The following is a 16,638-nucleotide window of genomic DNA, read 5'->3' as shown; positions in this document are numbered from 1 at the left end:
GCCGTAATAACGGCCTTGATACGCCTGGGCATTGAGTCAAACAGAGCTTGGATGGCGTGTACAGGTACAGCTGCCCACGCAGCTTCAACACGATACCACAGTTCATCAAGAGTAGTGACTGGCGTATTGTGACGAGCCAGTTGCTCGCCCACCATTGACCAGTCATTTTCAATTGGTGAGATATCTGGAGAATGTGCTGGCCGGGGCAGCAGTCCAACATTTTCTGTATCCAGAAAGGCCAGAACAGGACCTGCAACATGCGGTCGTGCATTATCCCGCTGAAATATAGGGTTTCACGGGGATCGAATGTAGGGTAGAGCCACGGGTCGTAACTCATTTTTTTTATTTATTTATTTATTTATTGTTCCGTGGGACCAAATTAAGGAGAAGTCTCCATGGTCATGGAACGAGTCAATACATGAAATTATAACACGATATTAGAAACAGATAAAATGAAATACAAAAAAAACATATTCAGGTGACAAGTCGTAAGTTTAAATGAAGACAATCAACAATGTAACACTGGAATTTGCTTAATTTTTTAGCTCTTCCAGGAGCTCCTCGACAGAATAGAAGGAGTGAGCCATGAGGAAACTCTTCAGTTTAGACTTAAAAGAGTTTGGGCTACTGCTAAGATTTTTGAGTTCTTGTGGTAGCTTATTGAAAATGGATGCAGCAGAATACTGCACTCCTTTCTGCACAAGAGTCAAGGAAGTGCATTCTACACGCAGATTTGATTTCTGCCTAGTATTAACTGAGTGAAAGCTGCTAAATCTTGGGAATAGGTTAATATTGCTAACAACAAACGACATTAAAGAAAATATATACTGTGAGGGCAATGTCAGAATTCCCAGATTTTTGAATAGGGGTCGACAAGAGGTTCTCGAACTTACACCACATATAGCTCGAACAGCCCGTTTTTGAGCCAAAAATACCCTTTTTGAATCAGAAGAATTACCCCAAAAAATAATACCATACGACATAAGCGTATGAAAATATGCGAAGTAGACTACTTTTCGTGTTGAAGTGTCACTTATTTCAGATACTGTTCTAATGGTAAATAAAACAGCATTTAGCTTCTGAAAAAGATCCTGGACATGGGCTTTCCACAACAGCTTACTATCTATCCGAACGCCTACGAATTTGAACTGTTCCGTCTCGCTTATAATATGCCCATTCTGTCTGATCAAAATATCGGTTCTTGTTGAATTGTGAGTTAGAAACTGTAAAAACTGAGTCTTACTGTGATTTAGCATCAAATTATTTTCCACAAGCCACGAACTTATTTCATGAACTACATTATTTGTTACTATTTCAATATTACACACAAGATCCTTCACTATCAAGCTGGTGTCATCAGCAAACAGAAATATTTTTGAATCACCTGTAATACTAGAAGGCATATCATTTATATAAATAAGAAACAGCAGTGGCCCCAGCACCGACCCTTGGGGAACGCCCCATTTAACAGTGCCCCACTGGGACTGAACATCATTACCACTCTCAATATTGCGGAGAATTACCTTCTGCTTTCTGTTCTTAAAGTAAGAGGCGAACCAATTGTAAGCTACTCCCCTTACTCCATAATGTTCCAACTTCTGCAGTAATATTTTGTGGTCAACACAGTCAAAAGCCTTCGTTAAATCAAAGAAAACACCTAGCGTTCGCAACCTTTTATTTAATCCGTCCAAAACCTCACAGAGAACAGAGAATATAGCATTTTCAGTTGTTAAACCATTTCTAAAACCAAACTGAACATCTGACAGCAAATTATGTGAATTTAAATGCTCCAGTAACCTTGTATATACAACCTTCTCGATAACTTTAGCAAACACCGATGGCATAGAAATAGGTCTAAAATTGTTAACATTATCAGTGTCTCCCTTTTTATAAAGTGGCTTCACTACCGAGTATTTTAATCGGTCAGGAAACCGAACACTCCTAAAGGAAAAGTTACAGATATGGCTAAGTACTGGGCTAACATACATAGAACAATACTTCAGTATTCTGCTAGATACCCCGTCATATCCATGAGAGTTCTTGGTCTTTAGTGATTTAATTATTAACTCAATCTCCTTCTTGTCAGTATCATGGAGGAGCATTACAGGTAACAGTCTCGGAACACTTTTTTTCTAAGAGCGCTATATGATTCCCTGTTGGGACGAGGTTTCTATTTAGTTCACCTGCTATATTCAGAAAGTGATTATTAAATACTGTACATATATGCGACTTATCAGTAACACGGACATCTACGCACTGATTCTATATCCTCGACCTGTCTCTGCACACCAGCAACTTCCTTTACGACTGACCATATGGTTTTAATTTTATCCTGAGGCTTAGCTAGTCTATCTGCATACCACATACTTTTTGCTTTCCTAATAATATTTTTAAGCACCTTACAATACTGTTTGTAATGGGCTGCTGCATTTAGATTTTGACTGTTTCTAACGTTTTGATATAATTGCCGCTTTGTTCTACAAGATATTCTTATCCCTCTAGTCAGCCACCCAGGCTGCCTGTTTGTGCTAGTACCCTGTTTTAAACGTTGTAACGGAAAGCAACTTTCAAAGAGCATGAGAAAAGTCTTGAGAAAAGCATTATATTTATCGTCTACTGTATCAGCGCTATAAACATGTTGCCACTATTGTTCCTTTATAAGGTTTACAAAGGTCTCTACAGCAACCGGATCAGCTTTCCTGAACAGCTGATGACTATATTTAACTCGTGTTGCAGCATAAAAATCTTTTAAAGTTAAAATTTGCGCATCATGATCTGAAATGCCATTCACCTTTTTGCTAAATGAAATGTAACGCCCACTGTTCAAAGTGCCGTCAATGCGAACAAGAGGTGACCGAAACGTGTAACCGATTGCACCCCATACTATCACGCCGGGTGATACGCCAGTATTGCAATGACGAATACACGCTTCCAATGTGCGTTCACCGCGATTTCGCCAAACACGGATGCGACCATCACGATGCTGTAAACAAAAACTGGATTTGTCCGAAAAAATTACTTTTGCCATTCGTGCACCCACGTTCGTCGTTGAGTACACCATTGCAGGCGCTCCTGTCTGTGATGCAGCGTAAAGGGTAACCGCAGCCATGGTCTCTGAGCTGATAGTCTGTGCTGCTCCAAACGTCGTCGACCTGTTCGTGCAGATGGTTGTTGTGATGCAAACGTCCCCATCTGTTGACTCAGGGATCGAAACGTGGCTGCACGATCCGTTACAGCCATGCGGATATGATGCCTGTCATCTCGACTGCCAGTGATACGAGGCCGTTGGAATCCAGCACGGCGTTCCGTATTACCCTCCTGAATCCCCCGGTTCCATATGCTGCTAACAGTCATTGGATCTCGACCAACGCGAGCAGCAATGTGGCGATACGATAAACCGGAATCGCGATAGGCTACAATCCGACCTTTATCAAAGTCGGAAACGTGATGGTACGCATATCTCCTCCTTACGCGAGGCATCACAACAACGTTTCACCAGGCAACGCCGGTAAACTGCTGTTTGTGTATGGGAAATCGGTTGGAAACTCTCCTCATGTCAGCACGTTGTAGGTGTCGCCACCGGCGCCAACCTTGTGTGAATCCTCTGAAAAGCTAATCATTTGCATATCACAGCATCTTTTTCCTGTCCGTTAAATTTCGCATCTGTAGCACGTCATCCATCTTCTGTGGTGTAGTAATTTTAATGACCACTAGTGTATTCATTTCGTCTAGTGATACTGTATCATATCTAATCCTACACTTTTAGTCTGCCAGTAATACAAAATGGGTGTAGAGGGTGTTTCAGGAGCGATGGTAAACATATACTGGGTGTACACGTGTAAGTGCCGATTTTTTTTATACTTGGTAGCTTAATATGTGCACTCATTAGTGTGTTAGTTGTTTTTCTCTGCGTCAAACAGCCTATCCACAAATATGTCACAAACTTTATGACCTGATGTTTTCTGCATGGATGGAACTGCATCACTAAGTGGGTTACGCCTGTCAGTATAGACTTATCGTTTTGTGTCCACGTGTCCACGCTTCAAACCTGACCTGCTGCTCAGAAAAAAATATCACTAATGGCCTGCTCTTGAAACACATACTTGGAGGTACTAACCAATCTAAACACATACGTCTTGCAATGGCTATAATTATTAGTCTGCAGATAAGTACTGACCTAATGTTGTTCAGCATACAATTCTCCGCCACCGAAAGAAATATCTCCACTTGTACAGGTTACACCCTGCATATCAATCGCTTATTAATAAGAGCCTTCAGGTTCCAGAAGATGACTAGGAGAAGACTACATGGAACACAGATATATATCAGTCAGTAGAGCGTCTCTTGAAGTTTTTAACAAATATTGCATGGGTGCAATATGGGTACCGTTTGCGAAACTGTAAACGCCAATACGTGTGTGGGATTCGTAAAGTCCACTGTCAAGGGTTGCCTGGGGAGGCGTCACAGAAGCCCACTTTTGTAATCTGTTTACTGGGTTGCCTATCTGCAGGTGCGAACTAACGAAATGCAAAAATACGCTGCGAATGATTTGTCTGCACGTTCTGACAAGCCTGCACCTTGCTGCTACTACACAATAGCGTGTATTGCGAATCGCAACTTGGAGATATGTCCTATCCGCCGACATTCGTCATTTTGCTGTACGTCTAAGTTTTTATGCAGTCACCTTTCGAAACCCTAGAAATACTTAAAAATACCTGTGTTATAGGAGAATATATTCCATATGATGTGTGTCCAATTTTTATTGGTTGCGAAGATACAGTTGTTAGAATGTAACTCAAACAAATACTCTCAGAACCCGTTAAAGCAAAGGCAAATGTGTAAGTTCAAAGTTGATATTGATAAACTAAACCTCTGACCTCTATGTATTTTCAATCTTTCATTCTGAGGCCGTCTTGGTGTTGTTTTATAAAGGCATCTCTATTCACAATCCCAACAATCTACTGAATCGCTTATTTTTAAAATGGGACAGCTCTGGATTGATAAATTATTCAGGTGGAAGGAAAAATATTCCACAGTCTGTCTTAACTATTTCATGGCAAACTTGTTTCTGCCGTGTAAACAACCGATTTTCTGGAATTTGTGAGACTAATAATAGGTTGAAAAATATTTCTAGCTGCCATGGTGACTTTTTCACATGGAGTTATCCCCTTATAATAATGAATGAGGAAGTAAATATATTTTAAGCAGTTATTTAAAAAATAGCAAATCAAAAGCTTATTTTTAATTAACGAAAATATTTCGAGTGCAATAAATGTTATGTCTGGAGTGTCTTGTTACACAGAAAAATTACAATCATAATCAGGGTATGAAGTACATTTAAATTATCACCAAGTAACTTATCGTTCCTAAATGTTTTTGCATACAAACCACTGAACATATTTAATATCATCTTATAGTTCTAAGTCCTCACAAAACTACCCTAATTTCATAAACAGTCAACACAAAATACGAGTATGTTACAAAGACGATTAGCTGCTTGTTAACAAAGTATATGAAGGTCATACAAAAATGAAGACGAAACACGTTACAGACATGACTAGTTCTAATTAGTTTTCAGTCACCTTCACTCGATTCTACTGTAGGCTACGTCTTCAGCTTATTACAGAAAATGTTTGGTATCCATTTGTAATATACTTCAGTAGTTTCTCAACATCATGTTTCTTCTTCTTGTTTATGGGAACTTCCCCATCAAATGCTTCTATTTCACGAAGCTCAATGTTCTTCATGGGAAAATATGTCCTGACTTTTACTAATTTACAGGTAAAAACTTCGAGACCTTCGATATAGAGCGCAACATCTACTTGCCTTTTTCATTTCTGAACTGTAGGAACAGCAAAGAAACTAACGGGTAGGAATTGATACTTTGTCCTATTTTATAGTGCCTCTTCCCATAGTTTCAGCTGAGATGTCGATCTATTTGCATAAAGGGATCTATCATGTTTTAAAATTCACTATTCCGATTGTTAAAGCGACCAAGGCGGCTGAACTCGGTGACAAACGACATATACTGTCATGGAATAAGTAGTCAGTCGCACATTCGTAACGTCTCTTTCATGATACCTACATCGCGGTCAGATGATACATAAGAGTGCCCCCAAACGGGAAAATAGTGACAGATTTTGTCGAAACTGTCAATGTCTGTTAAGAACACTAACACTGTTGTTACCTTGTGATTGCGATTTTGGCTACTTTATACATCATTCAACAGGTGTTCTCTTATTGGGACCAAGTACTCAATGAAATGGCTTAGAAAGCCATACACTTCATTAAGACCTTTGTTACAGTGGCCCTTACGGCAACAGAAGGTTGTAACTCCATCTGCATTCATGCTATGTTATTTCAAAAGTAAATACCTATAGCATACTAAAAAGTAATTAAGCGCGATGTTTCTTTAGTTTTATCGTTTTTACATCAATATTTGAAACTTTACACTCTGAGCTGCCCATCTTAATATCGTAAGTTGAATGGTTTATCAAAGATTTCAACAAAAATCCCGGATTGGTTCAGCATGATTCCAGGTCTACCACAAGCGTATTTCTAAAACGTGACGACTAGTGGAATTGGGCCCTATTAGAAACAAAGATCTAAAACCACTCTCTACAAGCAGCAAGGCAATGGCTGTCTCTCATCTTAACTCTAAGCGATCTATCTATGGCTCAAAACACTTAAAACTAACAAAACCTGTAATTTCACGTTTTGACAATTTGTCTGCTTTTAGTAATAAGCGATTCAATTCGTCTGTCATGTTTATGTTTTCGTTTCACACTTCGCCTTACACCATCCCACCGGTTAAAATGTAAGGTGTAAAGGTGCTGGTAATCGAGGAAAAAGACGATTTGAGGCGATCTATCTTCCAGGGAATATTAAGTTCAATGCAGCGTCAGCTGACGACTGTGAAGTACAGGGGCCCGTCATACTGGAAGGACATGTCCATCCCCATAACCAAAGGAACCAAAGGAATGCTAGAAGCCAGTCTTCAAGGAAGCCTAGATAATGGGTTCTATAAGATGATGAGGTAACACAACAGGCCCAGTCAGCTGATTGTCTGTCACATTACACCACACATTTACAGAGATGCGTTCTGAGAATGTATCTCCAGAAAGGTATCTCTGTTTTCATCGGGACGTCGACGTGAGTTACAAGTGTCACTGATAACGTCAAGGGTGAAAGATGCTTCATCAGTAGACAGTATTAATGAGATTACTCGGCGATTTGTAACTAGCCAACAACAAAATTCTTATCTTTTCTGTTGTGACGGGACGTCACAAATGAATTGGGTTCTAAACAGGTGACAAAGCACAGAAATACTGGACTTGTAAACTGTAAACAAGAGCCACTGCGGCCGGCGTTGAGACAAGGGCCATGATTTTACACCTGCAACAAAGGAGCCTCTATGGGACAGGGACAAACCTCGCCGTTTCCGCGAGAGAATGCGTCATCAGCAGGGAAGGTCAAATCTGCCGTTTTCTTCGTCTGTGAACAAGTTGTGTACACACTGATTATAGGAAAGCCCACAACGATTAACGCCGATTCGTACCGTGTAACACTGCCACCGGAGTACGACGCCGTGAAGAACGCGACGTGTGTCGAAAATTCAGCAGAAGCATTGTTCTCCTGCACGACAACGCAACACTCTCTCTATACGGCGCACCGCTCTATTTTAGCATTTGCGATAGAAGGTTTGAATTTATATTTTTAAAAATATTGGGAATCTGATATATCGATATTTAAGAAATACCATTCATGGCTCTCGATATATCGATATACAGATGGAAAAATATCGACGTTCCGGCTATCAACATTATCGACTGCTCACTGTACATATACCGCCTTTTTTAAAGCTATGTATTTAAGTATTTATTTATTTATTATTATGTATTCTGTACATCAACAAACGAGCAGCCTGCCTACCCCCCTTACAGCAAGAATTGAAAGGTAAAAGATGCACGTTCAAGCTTGGCGAAAGCCACTTTGCTACTCGTACTATTGATACATGCATGTAAGTGGCACAATAAAATGTGTCCAACTGGTCCGTCATTTGATTAAGTCACACGTCGGATTTCACCAGAACACTTCGTGTCCACCTCCTTGTTTATTCATTTCTGCCAACGCCAGCGACCTAGTAGCTGTAGTGTCAAAATTGCGTGGTGAAGCTAAACGTTGCACTTTCTGTCGGTAGCGCCAAGCGCCTACTACGTCAGCATTTCCCGTCACACGTCTCTGTCCATCGCAAAGACCAATCCTGTCTCTAGATTTTTGTTCATTATTTTCAGCAACTGTTTTTGAAAGAAGAATGCCGAACTGAAGAAATAGCACACTATTTGCGTTTAAATATTTTTTCAACCCAGCTGTTGTGCTGTTTCTTCAAATCGAAAATTGCGTTATTCCGACCACCATCAAATGGTTCAAATGGCTCTGAGCACTATGCGACTTAACTTCTGAGGTCATCAGTCGCCTAGAACTTACAACTAATTAAACCTAACTAACCTAAGGACATCACACACATCCATGCCCGAGGCAGGATTCGAACCTGCGACCGTAGCGGTCACGCGGTTCCAGACTGAAGCGCCTTTAACCGCACGGCCGCACCGGCCGGCACACACCACCATCCCCCAGTACAATCAGATACTTCTTTTGTGCCACCTATATGTGCTTCACACAGTCAGAGAGAAGCCCGGATGTGATGAAAGCTCAAAAAGTAGTAAGACTTCTTCATACAGAGAAAGTAAAATTACTTTCTACTACCTTTCCAAAAAAACAACTTCAAATATTTACCGAATATTGTGAAAAAAATATGAAATTAAAATATCGGCGCTCGATATTCCCATTTGATATTATATATCGGAGGAAAAATTATAGCCTATACACACTGATATGTTTCGGAAGCCGGCCGCTGTGGCCGAGCGGTTCTAGGCGCTTCAGTCCGGAACCGCGCTGCTGCTAAGGTCGCAGGTTCGAATCCTGCCTCGGTCATGGATGTGATGTCCTTAGGTTAGTTAGGTTTAAGTAGTTCTAAGTCTAGGGGACTGATGGCCTCAGATGTTAAGTCGCATAATGCTTAGAACCATTTGAACCAATTTTTATGTTTCGTAAAAACTATCTATATATCGATGTTTCTTCAACAGCCTTAGTTTTGAAGCGTCCGCCATACAGCCCAGATGTGGCTCCATGCGATTACCCTATTTTTGGTAAGATGAAAGAACGTGTAGATGGGGAAGAGATTTTCCAACTATAACGACATACACGGAACTGTGACCAAGGAGTGCATTTCTATCGTCGACGAACTGAACGACTCGTATAACGTTCCGACAGTCGTTTGCAGAGACTTGGTGAGTATGCTAAAAATAGTGTCATGGATGTGTGGCACTTTGACGTGTGGTGCAACATTATATAAAAGTTAGTTTTCCTGCGAGAGCAACGTTTAACTTCGTTTTTGAAGTTCCACACTAAAAAGGGAATGTAATCAAGTCTTGTAGCATAATAGCGTGACTGTAACAGTCCTCACTGATGAAGGCACAACGATGCTTAAATACGTCTAGGTGGAAAAGGGAAAAAGAAAATCTGATGCCATGCGGCCGTCAGAGTCAGACACCGTATTTATCTCGTAATCATCGGGAAAAAGCCTTAACGACAGGAACTTCCAAATTCAGCAAGATTATTACTGATGAATTCTCCACGCACTATAGATAAACAATATAAAATGCAGGGCACTGAAATTACAGGCGCCAGAGTTTGTAGCCGTGAAGCAGTTCTAGACGGGAAGAACGCCGCTGGACCCAAAGGCGGCACAGCTGTCCCTTTTGACTGACGCACCCGTGTCGGTGTCACTCACAAGTGGACCGCAACTACTCTATTATCTTCGATGTCATCCAGACTTGTGGTGTACGTAGGGCTTGGCCACAAATGAACGTGACAGTATGAGAACTCCAGATCGCAAAGCATTTAGAAAAAAAATTGTATTTTGCCACGGGTCGGGCAAGGCACGTTCTATTCTCTTACGATAGTTTCCAGGTAGCGGCTGGCGCAATGGAAAGGGTACGGAACACAAATCCGATACTTGTGGGGTCGAATCCGACTGGAGACACATATTTTTTTCTTTTTTACTCAAAATTTTTACGCCAATTACACTGCAAAATTGCTCTGAGCACTATGGGACTCAACTTCTAAGGTCATTAGTCCCCTAGAACTTAGAACTACTTAAACCTAACTAACCTAAGGACATCACACACACCCATGCCCGAGGCAAGAATCGAACCTGCGACCGAAGTGGCCGCGCCGTTCCAGACTGTAGCGTCTAGAACCGCTCGGCCACCCCGGCCGGCGTTACACTACAAATATACCAAAAATATATTCAATATGTTGTATTTTTCAAAATATTTTCATAGAAGACATGGAAAGGCAAAGGAAAGTATGGGATTGCAGATCAACTTCCAAGAAAATATTCTACTTATAACGCCTGTATGGAGTCCGTAGCCGGCCGGAAGGCCGAGCGGTTAAAGGCGCTACAGTCTGGAACCGCGCGACCGCTACGGTCGCAGGTTCGAATCCTGCCTCGGGCATGGATGTGTGTGATGTCCTTAGGTTAGTTAGGTTTAAGTGGTTGTAAGTTCCAGGGGACTTATGACCACAGCAATTGAGTCCCATAGTGCTCAGAGCCATTTGAGCCATTTTTGGAGTCCGTAAGTAACTTTCCAAGAAGGAGTTGTACCTACAGCGTCCGATCGAACAGGTAAGTCGAGAACGTCATCGAAATTCTTTTTTGTTTTACCGACATATACAGTGAAATATTTACATTTCTATGTTCTGTTTCCAGATTGTCAGTACCAGTCGGCTTCTAACCGAACTCTGGACCATCGAGGTCCTCTCGGAACGACAGAATACGAACGAAGTAACCAGCTGCTATAGCCCTCTCTGGAAAACTGTTGCAAACAGTTTACGTATACCTACAAGAAAATACTGCCCTTCTGGGACAGAAGATAAACAGCAAAGAGGATTAGCACGAGGCAAAATATAGGTATGTTGCCATTACATAACAAAATCTGCGACACAACAACCTTATACAAAAATTTTTTACTGATGTGATGAAACCCTATATGCAAGACAACAAATTCCTTCTGTTAACTAACTAGGAGGGAGAGCAAACAAATCCATAATTGTACATTGAAGTTTTGCAAGATAAAAAAATCTGATTCGCAACAAATGCACTCCGCTAGTGCACTACCACGATGTCTATTTTTCAGATTACTTAAAGAATTTCATCAAGTTGCTTCAAAACTCCTCTTATCTCATCTGTCGAAATTAAACCCCGCAAAGATCGCATCATAATTGATGGCATTGTGCATCACCGGACATCATGTCCAGTATTTGGCGAAATGATGCATTACGAGCCATTTGCTGCCAAACCGTGCAACGTGAGAGAAACTGTTACGAATGTAAACCAATGTTGTCTCTCTTTAGAATCTTTAGAACAACCACGTAATTGTAAAAATGTGACGTTTATAACGTGTGCAAGATGGTGAGAAAATTACTGCTTCCCCCCTTTTTACGATGGAATATCACGCCGACGCGTGCAAATCATCAAGTGTAAAATAGTGCATGTAATTTCACATACGAAGTTCCGTGCACGCCCTACAATGCCTCGCTGGAAACATGTTTGTAAACCCAAATTTTCCCTTGCCTCCCCTTTTCATGTCGTTTATGAAAATATTAATAAGTAGATGTGTTGAGCATTATTTAGATTATTTGCAGTGTAAGGAACGTAAAATTTGAAAATAAAACATTTCCACCTAGCTATTCGACTCTTACGAGGCTACGAATACCATTCTGTCGTCGTTCCGTTGCGCCACCCGTGCCTGAAAGCCATGCTAATGTAATTAATTGGCTCGTGCCGCGCCCGACCTGCGCGAAAGTGCATCTGGAACTTGCATTTGCACGACTTTTATTTCTGGACAAGCGCTGCATTTACTAGAAGTCTGGACGCAGTCGGTGATGACGAGGAGGAGCGGTGCCCTTGTCAGTCCAGGGTCGTGCTATTCAAGTGAATTCGCGTGTGCTCGCCTGCTTGCTCGCTTCTCTTTGCATAACAAGAGCGCCGCCACTCATCCCCACGTTTTCGCAAAACGCGGGCGACATTTGACATTCGCCGCAGCGGCAGCCGCAGCAGCTTTCGGCTGGAGCAGTTGCGGTTCCAGTTAACCTGACAAAAAGCAGCCGACACGACGCGAAGCGACGCGATGGCAGCGCCAGCTGTTGCCAGCCATCCGAAGAGCCGGCGCCGCGAGCGAATGGGCGGCAACAGCAGGAGAGCGCCGTCTTTTGAACAAACAGCGAGATTCAGTAAAAATTCCCCTTCTGTAATACTCCAACCCGGACTGTGTAGTGAGCATTCTTTATATTTTTAACCTGAAATTTCTGGCTCTACACAGTACCAACAAACTGTGTCATTTCCTTGATCTCTTATTTCCTTCCTTTCATTCGGTTCATTTTCTATATTTGTAAGCGGTTTCATTATACGTAGCGTTTCAATAATTTTATTTATTTATGCCGAGAGATGTGTATTATGCAGCACGACCCTTATTGACATTTTCCATTTACATAAACATTCCGGAAACAAGAAAATAGTATTTGGCGCTAATACTTTCCCTCGCACTATCATTTCTCCATTTCCTGATCTGTTCGCGAATGGTGAGTGGAAGAATGATTGTCAGTAAGCTCTAATTTCTTAATTTAGTCGTCATGGTCAGAATCTCGCCCCTCTCTTTTTAGAACGTACGGTTTACGAAAGTTTCCGGTAAACTTTTCTGTTATCCATAATGCCTATCTTGTCACGTCAGGGAATGGATTTTATCGTAACGCTCTCGGGAGTACTAAAAGAACTCTTCACAAAAGGCGCAGCTCTTCGTTGTATTTTCTTTATCTCTTCCGTTAATCCAATATGGGAAAAACACCCACCAGCAATACTCTAAAATTAGTAGAATGTTTTGTAAGTCACTTCCCTCGGAGACGATAACATCTGCTTACCATTCGTGCAATGAATCTCAACCTGCTGTTTGTACAACTACACTAAAGCGCCAAAGATACTGGTACAGGCACGCGTATTCACATACAGAGATACGTAAACAGGCAGAATACGGCGCTGCAGCCGGCAACGGCGATATAAGACAAGTATCTGGCACAGTTGTTAGACCGGTTACTGCTGCTACAATGACAAGTTATCGAGATTTAAGTCAGACAGAACGTCGTGTTATAGTCGGGACACGAGCGATGAGACAAAGTATCACCGAGATAGCGGTAAAGTGGGGAATTCCCCGTACGACCATTCCATGAGTGTACCGTGATTATCAGGAATCCATTAAAACATTAAATCTCCGACATCGGTGCGGCCGGAAAAAGATCCTGCAAGAACGGGACCAACGACGACTGAAGAGAATCCTTCAAAGTGACAGAAGTGCAACACTTCCTCAAACTGCTGCAGATTTCAGTGCTAGGCCATGAACAAGTGTCAGCATGGGAACCTTTCAGCGAAACATCACCGATATGGGCTTTCGGAGCCGAAGGCCCATTCATGTACCCTTGACGACTGCAAGACACAAAGTTTTACGCCTCGCCTGGGCGAGTCGGATTCGACCCCACAAGTATCGGATTTGTGTTCCGTACCCGTTCCTGGGATTTTGATGATTGGTACCCTGTTGGCTGGTCGGAAGGTATCGTTTCAAATTGTATCGAGCGGATCGGCATGTACGAGTATGGACACAACCTCATAAATCTATGGATCCTGCATGTCAGCAGTGTACAATTCAAGCTGGTGGAGGCTCTGTAATGGCGTGGGGCGCTTGCAGTAGGGAGTGATAAGGGACCCGCCGATACGTCTTGATACGATTCTGACAGCATCCTGTCTGATCACCTGCATCCATTCATGTCCATTGTGCCTTCCGACGGACATGGACAGCCCTGCAAGATTCATGGTGTCAATTCCGTCCATGCCACGTCGTGTTGTGGCACTCCTGCGTGCTCGCGAGGGCCTTGCACGGTTTTAGGCAGCTGTGCCAGTTTCTTTGGCTCTTCAGTTTAAGATCCACTCTGCTCACCCTGGATGGGGAAGGGGCTTCAAATGCCTGGAAATTACTCCACTGGGTCACGACCTCCAGACGATGTAACACATGTGGTTGCAATACATGCAAAAATGTTAACCTGGAACATTCGTACGCTGGTGATTAATAACAATGGAGATCGACCAGAAAGACAAACAGCAATTACAACTCGTGAGTTGCGAAAATTTAACACAGACGCTACTGCCTTGAGTGAACATGGATGGGGTGACCATCTGGTCGTAGTTACACCTTCTTGTACACTTTGAGATTCGTTTGCCATCAAAAAGGATCATGTTCTCCTTGACGAACTACTTCACAATAATTATAAGGCTCAATTGATACTCGACTCATTGTTAATAAATAAACTCCGGGAGGTTAAAATATTTTTGGGGGATCTCAATGGTAGTGTTAGTAAGGAGACTACGTCGTGGCCGGATACCAGTGGGGAAAAGGGAATAGGCAAGATCAGTGTCAACGAAATTCTATTTCTATTTCAGTGCCTGTAACATGACCTTATTGTTATAAACACTCACCCCTGCCAGAAAAACAAGTTCAAAATATCCTGGCAACACCCAAGGCGAAGCATTGGCACATGAGATCCCTGGACCAGAGCGATGTACTGGTCGCGGGAGTTTTGACTCGTGCTTATAATTGTTGGACTGATCATTGGTTGGTTATCCGTAATGTCCTGACTTGTCCCTCCGAAACTAGACAGACAGGAGTCAAACGAGATAAAACGGTGGAAACACAACCAAGTATTAACTCTGCTTCGTCAAATCCTCAAACAAAACCTTTCTAATGAATTTCACAAAGCTACTGAACAATAATGGCCGATGTCAGTAGATCTCTTAGCCTCTAAAAAGGCAACTGTCTACACTTAGAGAAGACATCAATGCTGGCATGATGGAAACTACTATAAAATGAAAAGGCTTTGACAGGAAGAGGCAAGCTCGCATTCTCATACAGAACGATACCAATTCAACCCCCTAAGAAACAATAACTCCTAGCAGCCGAAGCTGACGTTCAAAGAATATCTAGGACCAGTGGATGAAAGGTGCAAAACATAATCACTTGGAACGCAGAACATAGCTGGCACTAAAAACACTCGGGCATTTTCCAGCGCCCCGACAACCAACTATAGTGTGACCATCCAAGGCCTATATTCCTTATGATTCACAGAGGGCAGTAGACCTCTTGACAGTTGCTCCTCTTGACAGTTGCTCCATCAACCACTACATGAGGAGCATTTGCAGGAACTATTAAACAGGCACACCTACTTTGAGGAAAATTATTCAACACAATTTCTCAAAAACACACTCAGTATCAACTCGACGATGTTCCATCTCTTCAGGAACTCGAAGATACCGTACGTTGGCTGAAGAATAACAAAACATCTGGTATAGACGGGATTCCTGCAGGGCTCTTTAAGGAAGGAGAGTCTAAACTCACAACACATATACCTGCTTATAGTCAAGATATGGGATACGGAAACCATTCCAGCTGATTTACTATATTCAAAAGGCGGAATAAAGCCGACTGTGACTACTGCACTGGTATGTCCCTACTTTCGGCTCCTGGGAAAATCCGTGCCATAATTTTATCCAGCCGCCTAGTGCCCCTTGCTGAAGATACCCCGCCAGTAGACCACGAGAATGTGCCTTCATAGATCCCGTCAAAACGCTCGATTCTCTTAGCCGTCGACTTCTTCGAAGGTCCTAGATTTAACTGGATCCACTCCAAAACGTATGCAAATACTTGGCCTGCTGAATGACACCATTAACGTCACCAACTTCAGCAATTTTAGTAGTCCCAGAGGAGCTTCGAAAACGAACTGGAATTAATCAAGGATGTCTGATGCATTTAATTTCAGTATTTACTGGAACTGGACTATAATTCGACGAGGGAAACTGCCATCGAATATGAAACAGTATACCGGAAGAATGTGAGCTTTTTCAAACTTAGTAGTCCGAGCTACAGAGAAGGTAATGAGAAGCTCTGTCATCAAACTCCAGAACGCAAATGATAATTTTGTTATGGCTAACTCACGGAAGCCCATCACCCAATTCTGAATGTATTCAATGAGGCACATATGAGTACCGGTCTTGATGATAGCATTAGGAAAAATTCAAATGTTATATCTTCGCAAAATACCATCTATACACATAGATTCATAATATACAGTAGTGAAATGTTCAGCGCTTTTCTTCCTTGGTAGTCTTCTATGGACTAAAGGAGGTACTGGCGCTGAAATACACTATTGCACTAGATATGACAGCGAAGCCTGTAGGCATACCCCTGACAGGATCTTTGAAAATCATAACTCCAGCTCAGTGACCAATCCCCTTGTCTAAGATCACCATTATACGAACTCTTACTTATTGGTCTTGGTTCAAATGGCTCTGAGAACTATGGGACTTAAAATCTGTGGTCACCAGTCCCCTAGAACTTAGAACTACTTAAACCTAACTAACCTAAGGACATCACACACATCCATGCCCGAGGCAGGATTCGAACCTGCGACCGTAGC

General features: G+C 42.2%; 1 protein-coding gene across 1 annotated transcript in view; it reads right to left on the bottom strand.

Annotated features, from left to right (window-relative positions):
* Positions 1–16,638, bottom strand: part of LOC126095397 (furin-like protease 1) — a 256,503-nt gene that overhangs the window by 119,187 nt on the left and 120,678 nt on the right. The gene's annotated exons all lie outside the window — the stretch shown is intronic.

The sequence above is a fragment of the Schistocerca cancellata genome, chromosome 8 (genome assembly GCF_023864275.1).
Source record: "Schistocerca cancellata isolate TAMUIC-IGC-003103 chromosome 8, iqSchCanc2.1, whole genome shotgun sequence".
NCBI lineage: Eukaryota > Metazoa > Arthropoda > Insecta > Orthoptera > Acrididae > Schistocerca > Schistocerca cancellata.
Note: the sequence above shows the minus strand (reverse complement) of the source record. Positions and strands in the feature narration are given on the sequence as shown.